General features: G+C 40.4%; 1 protein-coding gene and 1 long non-coding RNA gene across 4 annotated transcripts in view; one reads left to right on the top strand and one right to left on the bottom strand.

Moving 5' to 3' along the window:
• The window catches only part of bcl9l (bcl9 like), a 37,691-nt gene that overhangs the window by 1,884 nt on the left and 15,077 nt on the right, over positions 1-20,730 (top strand). For 2 of the 3 annotated variants that reach the window (XM_047391314.1, XM_047391316.1), the window contains exon 2: positions 20,599-20,672. The gene's annotated coding sequence lies outside the window, so the exon portion shown is untranslated. Of the gene's footprint in view, positions 1-9,165; positions 9,304-20,598; positions 20,673-20,730 lie in introns of all 3 variants that reach the window. The other variant, XM_047391315.1, reaches the window with a different exon arrangement.
• LOC124883878 lies at positions 18,091-19,986 on the bottom strand. The gene is made up of 2 exons (XR_007042343.1): positions 19,411-19,986; positions 18,091-18,959 (listed from the first exon to the last, which is right to left on the bottom strand). It is a non-coding gene; the product is annotated as an uncharacterized LOC124883878 (long non-coding RNA).

The following is a 20,730-nucleotide window of genomic DNA, read 5'->3' as shown; positions in this document are numbered from 1 at the left end:
GCATGTGTCCTCAGTTTCTCCCGATGGGAATGTCGTGCTGGGCCGAACCCCACCGCTCCCTGTCTGTGGAGGACGGTGCTTTCAATCCAGATGTGTTTACTTCTGATGTTAGCTTGTCAGCTAGCTGGTGTGAGCGGCGTTTAAACAGCCGAAGCTGAGCAGGTGACAGACTGTCAGAGCCACCGTGGGTATGTGGAAGCAGGTGCTGGTTGAATTATATCAGCTTTCACGCCGTTTCTTAATGGTCTGCAAGGTAGAAACGATGCATTTACTTTAAATATTTCATCAAAACAAGCAGTTTCACGCAAACAGGTGTGAAAAAGAAAGTACACCCATTTTAAATTCCTGGATTCTATATTGCAGAAAATAATAAACATAATCTGATCTTTATTAGGTTCCGAGATTCTTTAACTTCAAGTGTACAAAACCCCACAACATACATACACACTGTCATTATTTACTAAACAAAAATCAAAGTAAAAAATAAAACCTGTGCGTTGAAAAAAATATTACATCATTCCTGCATCTGTTGGATGTAAGGGTGCAAGTACTGACCCAATGGTTCTTATTAACATTTTTGATTAAGTGAGCATCAGCAGTTATAAAACCTAAGGGGTTTTAACAGCCTTGTGTTATCACAGCGCCAGGGTGGGAAGACATTGGCAATCAGCAAGCAACTGTTGCAGCCCATCAATCTCAGAAGGGTCATAGGGCCATTTCCAAACCACAGACCATTATTCTGCAGAGGGAAAGATTATTCACAACTGGGAAAATATTTAAGGCTGTTGTAGATCTTCCCAGGAGTGGACTTCCCGGACAATTCACCCCAAGGTCAGACCGCTAGTACTTGGCAGAAATAGGTAAAAACCCACAAACTCCACTCAGACTCCACTTGTACCAATAAGCATGTTACATGCTAACACATTATGACAGGAAAGTATTGCCAGAGGAATGTTTCTGCGCTCCGTAAACAATATGGCTGCTAGACTGACGTTTGCAAAGTTCCACTTCAACAAAATGTGTTGAGGAACAATGAGACCAAAGATATGCTCGGAGAAAACGAAGACCTTGTCCCAACTGTGAGGCATGGTGGTGGATGGTTTATGTTTTGGGCACCTTTCAGCTATCGAACAGACATCGAACTCTGCTGTAAACCAAAATATTTTGGATTCGGAAAGTCAAATAGTGAAAAAAATGTTTTTTTTTCTCCCAGTCATTAAAGGTTTCAGAACCAATAACTCCCTCCATTTTTGGTCTATATACACATCAACTAATAATATTTTTAATAAAAATCAGTTAAAGATTAGGGACATATGCTTTCCTACATTTTTCAATGGACTTAAAGAACCTGCCAGACTGTTATAGCCCTAGAAATCGGTTTCGGCCAGGAACAACTCAAACGGTCTTTCTCTAATTTGTTTTTTTACCTTATGTTTAACACATACAGGTCCTTCTCAAAATATTAGCATATTGTGATAAAGTTCATTAATTTCCATGTCATGATGAAAATTTAACATTCATATATTTTAGATTCATTGCACACTAACTGAAATATTTCAGGTCTTTTATTGTCTTAATACGGATGATTTTGGCATACAGCTCATGAAAACCCAAAATTCCTATCTCACAAAATTAGCATATCATTAAAAGAGTCTCTAAACGAGCTATGAACCTAATCATCTGAATCAACAAGTTAACTCTAAACACCTGCAAAAGATTGCTGAGGCCTTTAAAACTCCCAGCCTGGTTCATCACTCAAAACCCCAATCATGGGTAAGACTGCCGACCTGACTGCTGTCCAGAAGGCCACTATTGACACCCTCAAGCAAGAGGGTAAGACACAGAAAGACATTTCTGAACGAATAGGCTGTTCCCAGAGTGCTGTATCAAGGCACCTCAGTGGGAAGTCTGTGGGAAGGAAAAAGTGTGGCAGAAAACGCTGCACAACGAGAAGAGGTGACCGGACCCTGAGGAAGATTGTGGAGAAGGGCCGATTCCAGACCTTGGGGAACCTGCGGAAGCAGTGGACTGAGTCTGGAGTAGAAACATCCAGAGCCACCGTGCACAGGCGTGTGCAGGAAATGGGCTACAGGTGCCGCATTCCCCAGGTCAAGCCACTTTTGAACCAGAAACAGCGGCAGAAGCGCCTGACCTGGTCTACAGAGAAGCAGCACTGGACTGTTGCTCAGTGGTCCAAAGTACTTTTTTCGGATGAAAGCAAATTCTGCATGTCATTCGGAAATCAAGGTGCCAGAGTCTGGAGGAAGACTGGGGAGAAGGAAATGCCAAAATGCCAGAAGTCCAGTGTCAAGTACCCACAGTCAGTGATGGTCTGGGGTGCCGTGTCAGCTGCTGGTGTTGGTCCACTGTGTTTTATCAAGGGCAGGGTCAATGCAGCTAGCTATCAGGAGATTTTGGAGCACTTCATGCTTCCATCTGCTGAAAAGCTTTATGGAGATGAAGATTTCATTTTTCAGCACGACCTGGCACCTGCTCACAGTGCCAAAACCACTGGTAAATGGTTTACTGACCATGGTATCACTGTGCTCAATTGGCCTGCCAACTCTCCTGACCTGAACCCCATAGAGAATCTGTGGGATATTGTGAAGAGAACGTTGAGAGACTCAAGACCCAACACTCTGGATGAGCTAAAGGCCACTATCGAAGCATCCTGGGCCTCCATAAGACCTCAGCAGTGCCACAGGCTGATTGCCTCCATGCCACGCCGCATTGAAGCAGTCATTTCTGTAAAAGGATTCCCGACCAAGTATTGAGTGCATAACTGTACATGATTATTTGAAGGTTGACGTTTTTTGTATTAAAAACACTTTTCTTTTATTGGTCGGATGAAATATGCTAATTTTGTGAGATAGGAATTTTGGGTTTTCATGAGCTGTATGCCAAAATCATCCGTATTAAGACAATAAAAGACCTGAAATATTTCAGTTAGTGTGCAATGAATCTAAAATATATGAATGTTAAATTTTCATCATGACATTATGGAAAATAATAAACTTTATCACAATATGCTAATATTTTGAGAAGGACCTGTATTGAAAATAAAGCTTGACCTCTACAGTTAATCTCTGTACTCAAAAGGCAGGAAAAAATGGGGCAGAAATGGAAAAAGTGTAGAAACCCTGATCCGATTAAAGCTCTATTACACCTGTAGATATATTTGTACAGCAAAGCGCTTATGTGTTACTTCTGAAAACTGGTGTCGTGTTTATTTAAGGCCCGTCTTTTCCTGTTACTTTCTTCCTCTTTGTATTCATTTATTTATACATGGATGTTCGGCTTCTGCCTGCTGCTAACCCGCCATCAGCCTGTTGAATGCACTGTGATGATGCTTTGATGCGTTACCTACACAAGTTTTAGTTAAGCATGTTTTCTCTCTTTGTGCACAACCTTTCTGCCTGCGTGTGCACATTTGCACTTGATGCTGTGTGTGTATCTATAATATCCTGGTGGACTATATTTAGCTCCTAACAGAGTTTGCAACTTGATCCAAATTGTCTCTCAGGGCTACTGAGAGCTGCACATTTCTTTCCTCTGGAGGTGAAATGTCTCACTTTCTAAGAGCTGCAAGCATCTTCCTTGCTTTTGTATGTTTTTATCTGCTGTATGAAAGTAAATTTCAACATCTATTTGTAGGCGTGGTTTTTACGTGTCTTAAAGCAGGTTGGTCAGACTTCACTAGACAGCAAGGGAAACATGATGCATTCATTTTGCGTTCATAAAATATGTACTTATCTGCTTTTTTCCAGCTCAGGCATGGATATATTGGCTTTTGCCAGAGTCTGATGTGTGTCTTTTAAATGCAGCTGCAGTATACAGTGCTAACCTCTCCACTGTAGGTCCACACAGATTTGTAGAGCTACTGACAAAGTGTTTCTTATCTGGTTAAGTGATCTGAGAAGTTTGGGGTGAGCTACAGGGAGTGCCGCTAAGGTGAGCTATGAAAGAATAATGCAATACTGAGAACGTTTCCTAACAACAGAACACACCAAGACACTGAAGTACGGGTATAATGAAATAAAAACTAAGACCTCAAATTCCCCAAAGATAAAGCCTATCTGACACCTGCATTGTGTTGCTTGTTTTCATACCATCGCTGTTGTGCTTATCTTTTGCATGTTTTGCATACAGGGCTGTCAACGGAAACTGCTCCTAATATATATTTATTAACAGCAGGCAGATTCAGAGCTCAGAACCCAGGCCGGCTCTTTAACTTGATTTTGTGCAGTCAGGTGAGAATAACACAAATTTGAGCCACAGTCGACTCCCAGTGAGCTCCCATGCTGCATCCTTTTTTCCATGCAAACTGAAAGATCCTGCTTGCATGGAAGTGGGTATGTAATTTTAACCATCCGCTACAGAACCGAGTCCTGGATTCAGTACAGCGAGCAGCAGATGTTAAGATCAGATGAACCTGAGCTCGGAAATCTCAGAACAGATTTAGTTTCAGTTCATACTTGTATTAAAATATTTCTACATGGGAACACAAGGCCATAGACAGACCTATAGTGCCTTGTAAAAGTATTGGTACATTGAACTTTTCAACATTTTGTCACATTTATAAACCAATTATACACTGTAGAGTCAGTGTATAATTGTAAAGTAGGGGGAGAAGGAAGGTGTTTTTTTTTAGTTTTTCTCTTTACAGTTTCAAGTAATTCCAGATAAATAATAATATTAGGTGACATGTTCTTGTGTACTGCCCCCCTGAGTTCGTTCTTTGTAGAACAATCTTTTATTCTAATAACATCTGCGAGTCTTTTTGGGGTATATTTCAACCAGTATTTCACACCTAGAGACCACAAAGTTTGCTCATTATTCTTTGCTAAACAGTCAGATTGGCTGCAGAGCAGCTCTGTACATTGTTTTCCATTGGACTTAGGTCCGGACTTTGGGCCAATTTAACATAATGGGTATGCTTTGATCTAAACCGCTTTATTGTACACACTCCTTCTTTGTAATTGTCTTTGATCACAAAGGTCAAATATGAAATAGACTCCAGGTAAAATTAACCATATTTTAATGTAAACAGACAGCTCTCTCTGCTCTGCTGTGACGTCAGTTGAGGTGACGTTCAGACCCAAGTTTTGGTCTCAGTTGTTGCGTAATGCCTTGTGCAACTTCTAATGATTTACAGAGGAACAACATTTAGATCAGTTTGGTTTTGGCACTTTGCTCTAATTAGACAATGTTGAAATGTCAATATTTACTATGCATTCCTGTTTCTGAAATGGTTTCCATACAGCACAGAAAGAAGTGATGTGGAAAGCACAGGAAAGACTATATTTACTTAAAGTGGTGCACATAGCATGAAATATCCAACCTAAACCTTTTTTGTAACTGCTGCGTCTGTTTGCAGGCTGGTTCTCCTCTCTTAAATCGACAGCGAGGTGTTTTCATCTTAAAGCTGAAAGGGCTTTTGCCCATCAGTCTTGTTTTACAGCTGCTTCTGTGCCATAATGCCTGCCTTTAGTCCGTAATGAAGCTGCAGTTAAGTCATTTTCCTTGCTCCATTTGGATGTCTTCCCAGAATGACTTGGATAGGATACAACCCTTAACCCTCTGCAAAACAAACCCAGGTCTTCCCTGTTCCTGAGCTGAGCTGAAACCATTCATTGGGTTCCTGAAAGCTTCTTTACGCTTTATTTCCATCCAGTTATTGCCAGAGTTGGTTTGGAACAGCCAACAGATCATAATGTGGAAAATGCCAAGACTTTCTTTCCTCCTTTCGCTCCTTCCACAACAACAAGACTCACTCATTGTGCTTAACTCGCCTCTTTCTCTATGTCGTTCTGTGTTTTCCTTATGTGTCAAAGAAAGGTCCGTCTCAGGTCACGTTTCCTGCTGTCACTGCTCTCTGAAGCAATGTTACATGAAGCTGCTGGCTGAAAGATCATGTAACATACAGGAAGTAAGAGGAACAGGAAACGCATTAAAGCCTAATAAAGTACATTTTAAGTTTAAAGTTCAGAATCAGCTTTATTTATCAAGCTTGTGCACACAAACAAGGAATTTGGCTTTGCTTCCACTGAATGAGGACATATTTCTTCCCAGAAATATAAAATGGTAATAAAAATATTTTTGTAAAGCTGTATATATACAAGGTTTTTACAAATAACAAAGACATGGTTGAATTGTGCAAATATGCACAGTATCGATCTGGGCAGTTTAAGTGTTCATCAGAGAGACTTCCTGTGAGGTCTGCGGAGATGTTAGCCGCCCCTTTCCTGTCACTAGAGCTGTACAAGGCATGGATGGAGGGAAGGTCAGCCCTGATGATCCTCTCTGCAGACCTAATTCTTCGTTGTAGTTCCAGCATCGCCTGTGGAAAGTTATACTACTTGAGTTGCTCCAAGAAGTACGGTTGGTGTGAGGACCTTCTCAGGTCCTGATAAAGCGGGGTTTCTAGGAACCAGAAGTGATCCACATTAGACACAGTGTTGTTAAGGATGGTGATGGGAGGAAGTACAGGGGTTCTTGTCTGGAAGTCCACAATTATCTTCACTGTCTTGAGTGGGTTAAGCTCTTGGTGATTCTGACCGGTAGACCAGCCGATCCACCTCCTGTCTTTATGCAGACTTCAGGAGATTTACAGATGGGTCCGCTAAGGTGCACTCTAGGGGTGCACCGATTGCAGTTTTCTGGCCAATCACTGATCTTCAAAAAGCCTGACCTGCCGATTTTGATTTTTACCGATACTGATTTTTATTTTTATAACTGACACTGTCAGGTGTTATAAGGTCACATTACACCTTCAATGTTTCAATATTATATTGGCAACAGTGGGGTGATTATTGTTAAACACGGATATGCAGACGTGACCTGGTGGGCAGGTCTGTCAGTCAGTCCTCCCTCATGGCAGAGCAAAAGGGGACAGTGGCTGATTTTCAGACCTTTGTGGAGGTTGATGAGATTGGTGGATAAGAACGGTTTCACATGTAAGTATCGGCCGATCACCCAAAATAAACAAAATCAGGGCTGATTGATTGGTGCAGGCCTAGTGCAGTCGTTTGTGTACAGGGAGAAGAGGAGTGCAGAGAGAACACAACCCTGGGGGGTGCAAGCAGTACATTAAAACAGTTCCTAACTGAATTTCCTCTGTCTATAGTTGCAATTTGAATGTCTTGAAAATTTGGGAAAGGTAATAGGTCCAGGACGCCTAAAAGACAGGAGAAAAAAAACCCTTTAAAAAGGCGTGCATGATATTAGGAAATTAAATAGTTGCGATGTAGTCGTTGCAAGCTGCGGTGACCGTATCAGGTGTGTTTAGCCCATGTTTTCCATGATCATCCCTGGTTCCCCACCAGTTTATCATTTTAAGCATTGACTGTTGACTGACTGTTTTGGGCATTAAGGGCACTGGAAATCCATTGAGCTGGCCAAATAAACTATATGCATGAAGAGTCAATACCAGTCGATGCATGATCCTTTAAATATAATAACCTACCAAAATTGCATCCAAGCAGTCCCCAGTATTTGCAATTATGAACACACTGATTTTGTGAGGACAACTGCTATGCAGCTCTACTTTTTACTGATGTGTTTGCCGTCTGTACTTCGCCTTCTAACTTATTTGCTTCCCATTATTTCCCCTAGAGCTTTGGGTTATGGACCATCTTGCAGTGTGTTCACATAGTTGTACGTATACATTTGAGTTTTTAAATACATGCAGATACCTGCACATGCTAAGTTTTGAAGGTAGACATATTTGACTCTTTACCTTTCTCTTTTTCCTCTGTGGTTACTCTGTGTAGGGTTGATGCCAATACTAAGAAAAAAAAATACATAATTGAAAGCATAGGGTTTTTTCTAAGAAAGATCAGAAAAATATAACCAATTACATTACAGTATGACAATATTTTCACTGTCTTAATCTGTTAACCCCTGAGGGGTTTTAGAGCAAATTCTGCCTAAAACTACATAACCGAAATAAATCAACTATAGCTCCACAGTTATAAGGTCTACATGTAAACTTTTGGTACCTGTGTAAAGGTAAGACATAAAATAATATTTTTCAGGTCCACTGTTACTATATCTGATTTATTTGTGATTAAACAAATAAAAAATACATTTTCTTTAAGCCTCACATAACGTTTTTTCTAAATGAACATTGCAAAACACCATGAAAATCCTTTGGAAATCCTAGGAAAACCTCCAAGTTGTATTCGTCAACATCTTCACTATAACTGCAGCAATGGGATTTCGGCACAATTTAGCAGAATGTGCCAAAACTGCTGGATGTGTTTTTAATCTCATAAAAGGAATCTGGTCAAACAAAAGTGCAGATTTCCATTGTAGGATGACATAGCCTTTGTTCAAGACATTGTTAAATAAATTGTATCCTTTTGTCTCCAACTGGAGCAATTTTATTGAAGAAAAAGAATTAGCAGTGAAAATCAATGTAAACAAATGTGGAAGAACAATTAGCAATAAAAACTATATATATAAACATGGTGTCCACTGGAATTTCTGGCCAGCTAAAATTGTCCTTTGCGCATTCGAATTGGTATTATTGGTTATGGTCCGGATGGTGCTCGCACTATAAAACAGCTTCTCCAGGGTCAGCGATGACCATGATTTTGTAGTGTCAAGTCTAGGTCCTAGAGGATGCCTCGGGATAAATGTAGGAGCCTGTGCCTCAATGTCAGGCTTACCTGGAGAGTGCCACTTGTCATCATTGTCATCACCAGGTGTAGAGGTAGCCTGACTTGCCTGACTCGAGAGTTGTTTACCTTTCTTTGTTGGCTTGGATGATCCTTTTTCTTGGGACAGAAGCTACCTTCATGGGTCTTGAGGCACCACGTAGCCTCAAGGCCTGGTGTGGGCCTGTTTTTCAAGATTTGTCCTTATTCCCTTTAACTCCTGTTGAAGCAATTTTTAATCCTTTTAGTATACCGAGACTTTTGGACAATTTTATACACCCAGCTTTGTGGCATGAAATTGGGGATGGCCCCTTCCTGTTCCAACATGACTGTGCACCTTTGCACAAACCATCGTCCATATAGACAGATGTGCAAGCATCCCAGCATCTCAATGAGATCTTAACATTTGTTTAATTGTCAGTCAGGCCTTGGTGGATTTACTGGTATGTTTTGGGTTGTTGTGTTACAAAGTCAATGTCGTTTCTAGCTTTATTTTTTTTTCCAGATGCTCTCATGTTTTCCTCAACCACTTTCTGAACCAAGACAGAATATATGATGGACTCCATGATGCTGAGCTGGCCTGGTCTTGCTGCAACATAGCCTCCTCAATCCAAGATGCTTCCACCTCCATTTTTTTCTATTGGTATGAGGTTCTTTTCCTGGAATACTGTATTGGGTTTATGTCAAACATGTCCCTTGTTCTGTTGACCAAATAATTAAATTTTAGACTTAAAGAAAGCCAAAGACTGTTATTTCAAAAGTCCTGAACTTAAATTCTCTCTGGCTAATTGTAGTCTGGCCTTCATGTTTTCCCTAAAGCAGCAAAGCTTTCCTCCTTGCACACCACTTATAGTAGTTCAACTTGGGCAGTCTCTTTCTGATTGTACTGGCACGCAGTTTAATACATTAGCAAGAGCCTGGTTTAGATCCCATGATGACATTTTATGGTTTGTGGCAACTAAGGTTGGGCGATTGAACGAATATATCAACAATCGTCGATAGGCTGAGCCCTTCAACGGTTGTTTTTGTTTTTCGATATTTTGCAACGTTTTTTTTTTTGGCCTACAGATTAATGGCAAAACGTAGTCTGGCGTAGCATACTTGACTCAATGGACGTGTGCGCATCGTCCGCGCGGACTCAAAGGGGACGTCCGCCGGACATTTACAACCACGTACGCGGTGTCACACAATAAACTGCTCAGCGGGAAAAAGTCTCTGCATTGAACTGTTTTATATGTCACACTGCTCTGAGCAGCTGGCAGTGAGTATGCGAGTGATAACATGGCATACTCAGCTGGATGGTGAACACGAAAATGCTCATGCAAGTTCGTTGTGTTTGAGGCCTTTGCTGGCACTATACGTCTGCACAAGCGGCTCACCGCTTTAGTTACATCCTGTGGTTTACCTCTTTTATCCGATTTAAAGCGAAAGTAATCCCAAACAGAAGACGTGGTGTTTTTTGATAACTACTTCCTCCATTTTTGGACATTTGTGTTCTAATCTGGCAAATCAGTCGCCTGCGCAAATATTTAACAAATAATTTATAGCCTTGCACTCATAACGCTCTATTTAGAGGAAATATTTTCATTGTAGTTCTAATCAGCCCTTCCTCTTCAACTTCTCGTACCTTCTAAAAGGTATTGAGACTTCCTTTTCTCTTAGTATGAAGAGTTAGGAGTTGAATTAGCACAAAGAAGCAAGAACACATACCTCCAGCGTTAAAATCTCTTCCTTGGGTTCCTGTCTGTCATTGCATTGCCTTTAAAATGTCATTGCTCACTTGTAAAGTTTTAAATAGTCTAGCCCTATCTACTCTACGTGATGTCCTCAACATCCACACACCTTTGCGAGCACTCTGTTCAACAAGCCAGTTTCTCCTCGGTGTTTCGAGACCAAACTTCAAATGTAGAGGCGATGGAGCAATTGCTGTGGCCGGCCCAAGACTGGAAAACCTTACCTCTACAGGTCCGCACCACTCAGAGATTAGAAACATTTAAATGTCTTTTTAAAAGCTAAACTCTTTTTCCTGGTATTTTACCGATTGAGCAGGAGACAGTAAATAGTTCTTAGAAATCTTTACCTATTTTCATTACAATCTTTTTCTATTCGCAACTCTATGATTGACTGCTCAAATAGTGAATCAAATGATTTTTCCTATTCACGAAATATATCAAAACCAAGAACTTGCACCATTTTCTGTCATCAACCAACAACATGTACTTTGATGTACTTTTTTTAGTTTAAGAAAAATCATATAAAGGTTAGGGACATAAGCTCTGATACGTAAATGGGGAGAACATTATAATATCGGAATAGGTTAAAATTGTTGTGTAGTTGTACAGCAGGCGCCCCATAGAGGCTATAGTCCTAGACACAGCCGTCCTGGCTTCAACTCCAGACTTTGAGACCTGCATGTCTCCCCCCGCCTTCTCTCTGCCCATTTCCTGTCTAGTAACTGTCCAAAATATATATATATATTATATATACATACATGAAATAAGGTCAAAATGAAGCTCTGCAGGTCAGAAAAATCTGAAAATTGGAAAACACCATCAGCGAGTAAAGGTTTTGTCGTTGCCTTTATTTTTTGCCCAATAGTCATTCTGGTGGATGGTGACTAGCAATTTAGATGATGTATCGAAATATTTTTTGAGTGGAATCTCTCTCATTAAAAATAAGAAGTCAAGTTTAGAGAAAATGTTGCAAAGTTCCCTGCAAATGTTCAAACAGAAGAAACGGGAGCCTTGAAAATGTATTTTCAGTAAATGTTCACCAATCCACTGGAGAAATCCCAGTAAAACTTCTACAGCAGTGGAGACGGTTTCAGTCCTTCACTGGGGAATTATTTTATCAGTCACACATGTTTTGTTAGCGATGGCCTTTTCCTAACAGACACACCACATTTAGTCTATTTTCCTCCTCTCTGACTGGCGCCTCGTAGAGATGCAGTTTGCTAACGATCTGATGTCACAAGCGTCTCAGCTTTGCCTCCGTGTAACCGTATGAGATCCTGCGTCACGTCATTCATTTTTAATTCGTCAGCGCTGTTAAACACTTTGGCCTCTGTGTTTTCCTGTGTTGTTGATCCACGCTGCAGCAGAAGCCACCTTGGCTTCATGTTTTCTTCTCTCTGGTGGCCCTGACTTTCCAGGACTCTCTGCGTCTATTAATACCAACTCTGCATGACCCACTGGGACTAAACAGAAGCTCTTATGTGCGTCCTTCTCATGGATACACAGCAAATACATTTGCTTAAATCCTATTTCTGTCGAAACACAGATGTAATGTCTTATAAAAGTATTTACACCCCTGGAACTGTTTCATGTTGTGTTAAATGACAGCCACCAACTCCCTATATATTTTATTAGGTTTTACGTCAAAGAGCAGTGGTGTCCAAGGTTTTTGCCACATAGGCCAAAATTTTCATCTGAAAAGTGCTAATGGGTCACAAAAACTTTATTTTATTTTTTTTATGCAAAATATTTACCAAACCTTTAAATGTTGGCCTGCATATAGTATGCTCACCATCATGACTGTACATGACTTGTTTTAACACATGACTATCATGTTATTTGACACCTTTAAAGCCACTAAATTATTTCCACGTATTTGGTTAGAACCCATCTTGACAAGATCCCATTTTTAAATGTAATTTTCTCAGGAAGCAACTTGCATGAATGTCAGGGAAGCTTTTCCAGCTGCTGCGTCGTAAGACCTCATCTTTGGAGAAGTTTATTCCCAGCTGACTGCTGTATTAAAACCAGCAGCAGGTTTGGTGGCATGTTTAATAAAAGACGGATTAAAAACACAATAAAGCAAAACAATATAGAAGAAAAACATCAATCCTGTAGAGCCAGACTACAATTACATTTTCATTTTCTTTACCAGCTTCCTGTTTCACAGAGGAAATAGACTCATGCATTTTTATGCAAAGAAACTGTCTTTTTATTTAAGTTTTTATAATAGCTTTGGTATTTTAGTGCCACTATATGCACAATATGTTGATTAACTCACAGATAAAGATTTATTAACAAGAATGCAATGTTTGAGCATTGTATAATTGGGGTCCCTTTTTAAAATGTTTTTAAATCTGAGATTGCTCAGTATGTCTGTTCCTCAAAGCGGCAGTTTGAAAGTAAAACCGCTTCTGTTTGAAGGCCTCATGTTAGAACGGATTAACAGATCTAACATGAGTCGGTGGTGGTCACTTTGCCGTTTGGCAGTTTCTGCCTTTTCATGCCCAGCTTTTGTAGAGGTAGCATCATGCTGTGCAACACTGGAAGTAAACCTTTTAGATTCTGCAGAAGAGTTGAGAACGAGGTGGAGGTTCACCTTCCATCAGGACAACAAATCAAAATCAAAAAGCCAGAGCTTCAATAGAATGGTTTGGAGCAAAGCATATTCATGTCATGTCCAGACCTCAATCCAATAGTGAAGCTTAGGTAAGAGTATTTGTGTGAGAAAAGGAGGAATAAACAGTTTAATGCTTTTGTGTTCTTCAGGTAAAGCCCTTATGGCATCTTTCATTCAGTCCAGATCATTCAGGTGGAAGTTAAAAGAAGCCTCTTGAGTTTCCCACAGACACTTGAATTGCACGTTTCCAGTTGTCTCCTTGCAAAAGGTACGTTCCCGTCAGATATCAAAGCAGTTTTCCAGTTCAGAGATCCCTTGTTGAACATCGTCACATGGTTGCAGTAAAAATGTGTCTCTGTTGCAAACAGAAGCAAAGAGTTATAGTTTGTTCATATCAGTCATTCACACAAACCTACCAGAGAAAATGGATCCCAGTGTGAAAGGCAGTTAGGAAACTGCTGATGCAAGTTAGCAAAACATGAAAGCACCGACTGTGACTGGACTGTAGCTGTGCTTCAGAACCATTAAAGGCAATGGATCATTGAGTTAAAAACTGACCCAGTTTGAATCCATGTTGGAAACGCAGCATCTGGAGACATACCTCCACATTATAAATCCTTCCCAGTTCAGTTGGATTGTCCTAAAGCAGAAACCTTTTGATCAGACTTGGTAAGTTGATTTTCTGCTCCACATTAATATAGAAATGATCAATAAATGTTTGCAGTGCATTTTGTGTGGTAATTGCACATGTCCTGATTTGTTCATACTAATTGTTACATCCACAGGCAGCTCCCGCCCTGAGCTGTTTTGATCCTCGCAGACAGTAATTATCTCTAGTTTCAGTTGGAGATGTTTCCTAGGTTGGATCTGTCTTCATGCATTCAGTGCAGCAAAACGATCTTCTTGTTTGTCCTGCTGGTATTTATTACCAGAGGTAGTGGTTAGATTAAAGGTATAAAGTTTTGATTATATAACGGGTGTGTCCAACTCCAGTCCTCAAGGGCCGGTGCTGTGCAAGTTTTAGAAGTGTTCTTGCTCCAACAAGACTGGTTCAGATAGTTGAATTACCTCCTCGGCATGTCCCCTGACCTCTGCAGAGACCTACTAATGAACCATTCATCTGATTCAGGTATGTTGAACTTGAGTCAGGGCAACATCTAAAAGCAGGACACCAGCCTTTAAAGACTGACTGGACACAAATGCTATAAAAGGTTCAAAGGTCTGTCATTCTCTTCTTCTTGAACGTGGTCAGTTTTGTCCTGCTGGCAGTGGCGGTTCTTCCATAAATGGTGCCAGGGGCAAGTTTAAGGAAATTGTATTTTTAATCTTCATTGTTCATTGTAGAATAATCTATTCGAACGCTAGGTAATCTAAATATTTTAGACTTTGAACTCGGGATGATTAAATGCAATCTAGATCCCTTAAAATAAATAAAACATCCTTTTAATTTAGTGCTGAATTTGAAGCTGAATCAGATTTGACTTTAAGCCTCACTAGCAAGCTGCAGTGTACATCATTATTTTGTTATAATGTTAACACAGCGCAGAACATGGTAGGTTGCTCCGTATTGACTGGATTTGTAAATAGGGCAGGTGGAAAGTTTTTCAGAAAATTATACATGTGTATATATATAATTTTTTGGATTGCTTAAGATGTCCCACTGTCCATATTGCCCATATCTAACACTCTCTGCCTTAGTTGTGTATGTAGCATCCATATCTTAGCAGTCAGTATCTTGCTTGACTGACAGCAGTCAGAGTAATTTAAGATCTGTGAATTGGGAGAAATTCTCATTGGAAAGTCAAGCTAACTGCTACTCAGAGCAGTGACAAAAAAGCTAATGTTTCCAACCTAATGTACTTTTGTATCAGACATTTGTTCAGTTTTGTCACAATTTTTCCAACCTGACAACATTCTTGGTGACTTAACCATCACCTACCTCAGGTTACAAACTTGTCATCTTTGCTTTTGTAATAACTTGTGCTCAGCGTCTCATGGTTAATTTATTAGTATTAAAGAGTAAAAACTAACACACAGCCAATCAGTCACTCCTTCCTGATTCTACAAACTGAGATTGTTCTAACTGCTACCTATTGTAGGTAAGCTACTGACCTATCATACATACTCCACAGATCCCCATGATCTAAAACCTTTCTATCTAAAGAAACACCAGTACGGACAGAACGGATTTTTAAAGATCATCATTACGTAGTAAAAGACATTGCCTTCAGTTGTTCCAAAAATAAAGACAAGTGATGCACGTTATAATTACAAAATATAAAACACGTCTTTGCTGGGCGGCTATTATTTACTGTAATACTTTAAGATTGTTTAAGGAAACAAAAATAGAGATGCTTTTCCACTCAAGTCATTTTCAGTCCTCTTGATATGTTTTCTGTTTAAATAGCTGCTAGATTTGTTAGTGGGGCGGAAGCCTGAATGAAAAGGAGGATTTTAGCTGGATATCCTATAATTGCAGACAGTCGACAGCAGGCGGTTGTGCTAACAGAGAAGTACTGTTTTGAAATATTTGTAGTTTTTTTCATGTTACGGGTTATAGGAGCAGAAATCACAGACTGAGGAACCAGCGACCACTGAAACTCTGACTTTGCTCTGATATTTTATTTCTTAATGCCTGAGTGTTTTGTCTTCTGGTGTCAATAATATGTGTGAATGTCTTCTAAAGTTTAGTTTTAGTTGAGTTGTCAGATTAGACTGCATGGGTTACATAATGCATGACTTGTAAATCAACTGAGTTTAAAGCAGATTTTTGTTTAGTTGAGCTAAGATATATTCATGTAATTTAGTTGCAAGTGGCTGAGCATACTTTTGTCCTCAAAATGTATTGTGAATGACAGTAAGTGAATTATGAGAGTGCAGATTACTCAATCTTCCTTGGAAAATCCACCTCAGATAAATGTTGAGATCCCAGAGCAGCTCTGTTTTCTTTAGTTCAAGTGCCAAATTTAATGGAGGATCTGGATTTAACTTCGTTAGCCTGACAGCACTGTGTAATGTATCCTCCTACTATATTGTTTTTCTTTGGCATTTGCATGTGAAGCCCATCAGTACAATGTACTGATGCTGGGCTCTGGATCCCTCTCAGTGACGGTAAACAGACTTTAACCACAAATGTCCTCTTCATTGGCTCTGATTTAATGTGAAGAGGGCAGCAAAGTTAATCAAGCATCAGCGATCATCTCATTGACATAAAAGGGACTTTTTAATTTGCTTTATCAGAGCCACAGACTTTTAACCAAGTTTATATTTTTGACATAGTTTCTATAAAACTGTTCTAACATACAGTATTAAAGTTAAAATCTGATTTTTACATTTCCTGTATAAACAGCCATTTTTTGTCAATGTCAGACTAAACCAAGTGGGATTACAAGATTTATTTTTCTATTTGTTAAATGCCAGAATAATGAGAAAGAGATTGTTGTATTTAAGTGTTAATGTCTTCTGATTATAAAATGTTAATGTACATTTCCTTAATATTTGGTCGAATTGCCTTTAACTTTATGAATCGGATGAATGTGAACATTTTGGATTTTCTTCCACAGGCTTAAAACAACATTTTACTAGAATTTGGCTCATTCCTCGAGACAGGACTGGTGTAACTGGGTCAGGATTGTGGGCCTCCTTGCTCTCGTACCTTTTCAGCTGATGGCCACTCCAGAACATTGAATTTGTTGTCGTTACGCCACATTTTAAGTAATCTGGCCGTATGCTTATGGTCATTGTCCTTTTAGAAGACCTACTATAAATCGGGCTTTAACTTCCTGGCTGATGTTATGAGATGTTGCTTCAGTATTTCTATATATCGTATATATACCGTATTTTCCCGACTATAGAGTGCACCTCAATATAAGCCGCACCGAGCTAAAAGCCGCTGATATCGATTGAACTGATTACATAGTTTAACTGAACATAACTGAACTGATTAGTTTCCAAATGGTGCCTGTAGCATAAAAGTGAAATCGCTAATCAAACAAATCAGAAAAGTTATTGATTGGTTTATTCATCGTCCTCCTGAGCACTGAAACCACTGAAATCATCTTCTTCAGTGTCGGAGTTGAACAGCCTCAGAAGAGCTTCGTCACATACCTTTTCTGTGTCGATGTCAGTGTTGTTCAGTGTCCCACCTGTCTCGTTTTTATCACTTTCTGCTAAAGCGCCCCCTGGCGGGTGAAGAAAAATCCACAGAAAAACCGCACCTCGTTATAAGCCGCATGGTTCAAAGCATGGGAAAAAAGTAGCGGCTTATAGTCGGAAAAAATATGGTATTTTTCTTTCCTCATGATACCACATATTTTGTGAAGTGCACCAGTCCCTTCTGCTTCTAAATACCCACATAGCATAATCCTGCCACCCCCGTGCTCTGCCCCTTTTCTTGAGATGTTACCATGCCCTTGGTGGCTAAACATTTATTTTAGTTTTATCAGACCACAGGACATTTTTTTTCAAAAACTAAGGTGTTTTTCCCTGAGTGCATTTGAAAACTGTGAATAGGATTTTTCTGTGCTTTTGGAGTAATGGCTTCTTCATCTCTGAGTGGCCTTTCAGCCTATGTTGGTAGATGGCTCATTTGCTCTTGTTTTGGGGTTGATCTGCACACTTGCACCCAAACGGGTTCATCTCTGGGACTTAGAACCTGTCTCCTTAGTGAGCGATGTGATGGCTAAACATTCCCATGCCGTTTATACTTGAGTGCAATAGTTTGTACAGATGAATGTGGCTCCTTCACACATCTGGAAATCGTATCCAAGAATGAACCAGACCTGTGGAGGTCCACAATTATCTTTCAGATATCTTACCTGATTTCTTGAGATGTTCCATGATGTCAAACGAGGCATCAGTGGGTTTGAGGTGTCAACCTAAAATACATCCACAGATGTGCCTCAAATTAAACAAAATTAAAAAGTTGTGAATTAAACAGCCTATATAGTCATGACATCATCAAACCGTTTAAAGGCATATTAATCTTGGGGTATGTAGACTTATGAACGTGATGAAAGCAATAATGCTGGGCTTTGAAAAATAAAAATAAATTGTTAAAACTGGCTTACAAACAAGAAAGGTTTTATTAGATTTATTATCTGTGATATATTTTTTATTTTCATGCAGCTTATGTAAAAATGTCCAGTTTCATCTGTATTGTCTGCATCAATGGGCCGTGGCGTGTAGACGACCAGGCTGTGGTTCTGCTGGGGCGTTCAGGAAGTCCAGGTTACCTTAATAGTGGCTTTCATCTCGTCTCCATTGCTGACTCTAGTGTTTCATCTTCTTCTGGACAGTACATGGATTACCTGAGGTTTAGGTCAGGCCAGTTTGGCCAGTTAAGCACTGTGATACCATGGTCATTAAATGAGGTACTGGTGCCTTTGGCAATGTGGGCAGGTATCAAGTCCTGCTGGAAGATAAAAATCAGCATCGCTATAAAGCTTGTCTGCAGAAGGAAGCATGGAGGGTTCTGAAGCTTCCTGGTGGATGGCTGCGTTGACTTTGGACTTGATGAAAGGCAAATCATCACTGACTATGGAAACTTTACCCTGGACTTCAAGCGACATGGATTCTGTGCTTCTGAAGTAGTCCCTGGTTCTGGAGTATCTTAACACAAGGGATGCAGCATTTGAAGCTTCTGTCCTGAACATGTGTATAATTGGTGGCTCTTGAAGCTGTGACTCCAACTGCAGTCCACGCCTTGTGAACCTTCACCCAAACTCTTGAATGGGCTTTGCTTTGCAATCCTCTCAAGACTGCTGTTTAACTTGTTGCTTGTGCAACTTTCCCTACCACACTTTTTCCTTCCACTCAGCTTTCCAGGAATATGCTTAGATAAAGCACTCTTTGAACACTCTGTTAGCAGTGCCTTTTCCCTTCTTCTCAAGGGTGTTGTTGACTGTCTGCTGGTTAACTGTCAAGTCAGCAGTCTTCCTCCAGCTCCTAAAATAGGCAAAACATAACATTTGTGTGTTAACAGTTTTTTTGTTATAGCAAGTTCAAAATGTTGACTGTAAGCGTGAATCATCAGAATTACCGGAAAATAATTATTGAAATATATTCCTTTGAGTGTAATGAATGGATGCACTGTTACATAGTTTCACCTTTAGAATGGAAGTGCTGAGGTAAAATAACTAAACAATACTCTAATCTGTCGAGATTCATCCGTATATCCAAACATTTAAATTTGTGTAAATGAGGGTTAGTAAACTTGTTTCAGTTAAGCATCTCGTCACTGACTTTAAGCCAAAGGAAACGGTGTGATGAAAAGTTTTATAAACCATTTTATTCCTGTATATTAGAGAAAAGTCCATGCCTGGCCTGAAGTCCTTTAACATTTCAAACTAAAATTTAGTTCATCAAAATTTCTTGTGTTTTTCCCGTTTTGCGTCACCTTGAATCCCGTTATCATGTCGGCTGCAGCAGACCTGGCCGTGAACCTGATCCACAGCCACACGTCTGGCATTTGTCTTACCACGGCCTATCTTTTCATAAGCATCCACTCGAAGGTCAGCGTATCCTCTCCTGATTAGTCTGCCTCTCTCCTCTTGTTGCACAAAGCAAGTGAGTCACACTTTGTCAACAGGAGCGTCGTCTGATTGTCCCCGCCTGAGTTAATGAGTGATGAAGCCTTAGGCCAACCAACCGGCCGGCCGCCCCTTCGAGCTGAATCCAGCCGGTGTTAGTTAATGACTAAAACAGCTCCATGTTTACCGACGCCCGTCAAGGTTAGCAAGCGGTGCGGGCGAAGCCAGTGGAAATGTTTACAGGAGGTTTGGATTATGTCAGCCGAGTCTCTGAGCTAGATGAGGTAACTGTTTTGACCCGCTATTGTTTGCCAGAAACAGGTGTGGGAGGGTCTTGTTGAGACCTGCAGATGTTAGTAAATGGTTTCGTGCTGTTTTTTTCCTTGACACGCAGCTGAAGTTTTCTGGGATGGACTCCAACAAGGAAGAAAGTCTGTGCAACTAGTTTCTGCATGTAAGTTTTTTGTAAGGCGAAGGTTAAAATTGGAAGCGCGAGGTTAAGCACACAGACAGGTGGTGGTTCTCCTGAATTCTGCTCACTGTTGTTATTATTATACCTTTTGCCTATCTGGGAAAGCTAGAAAAAAATAGCTGAGGGCTGGAGGGGGAAATCCTTATCATCTGGCCTCTCCATGCAGGCAGAATAGATTAAAAGCAAACGTAGATACTGCTGATGAGGTCTGTAGGCTCAGCTGAGTGAGTCAAGTCAAATCTGTCACAATAAGACTCTCAATTTGTGCTTGGTGTGGGGAAACAGAGCATCAGACGGAGGAAGGAAAGCCTCGGCAGTAGACGGCTGCTGTAGAACGCTCACTGGAGTTTTTGTGGTTTGTAGAGTGTTCGGCAGAGGGGTGGGACTTTTGGCTCAGTTTCCCTTAAAGGGCCAGTCGCCTCGCAGCGTCTCCTCGGCCTTGCTGTCTTATCGCTTCTCTCTCTCTTGTCTTCACACATAAAGCTGATGTTGACCTTCAGGCTGAGGACACAGACAGATTGCAGCGACTGTAAAGGTTGCTATCTGCCTCATCTGATGACACTACTCTCCTGTTGTCCTCCAGGTGTGTGTGCGGTCAGTAAGCCGCCCTGCAGAGCAACATGGCAGTATGTCAGCTGAGCGTCTAGGTGACATGAGGTGAGTAAAAAAAGTTTGACTTCTGTAATCCCTCAGGTTGAAGTGTGTTGATTTTCTC

This window comes from Girardinichthys multiradiatus, chromosome 18, assembly GCF_021462225.1.
Source record: "Girardinichthys multiradiatus isolate DD_20200921_A chromosome 18, DD_fGirMul_XY1, whole genome shotgun sequence".
NCBI lineage: Eukaryota > Metazoa > Chordata > Actinopteri > Cyprinodontiformes > Goodeidae > Girardinichthys > Girardinichthys multiradiatus.
Note: the sequence above shows the minus strand (reverse complement) of the source record. Positions and strands in the feature narration are given on the sequence as shown.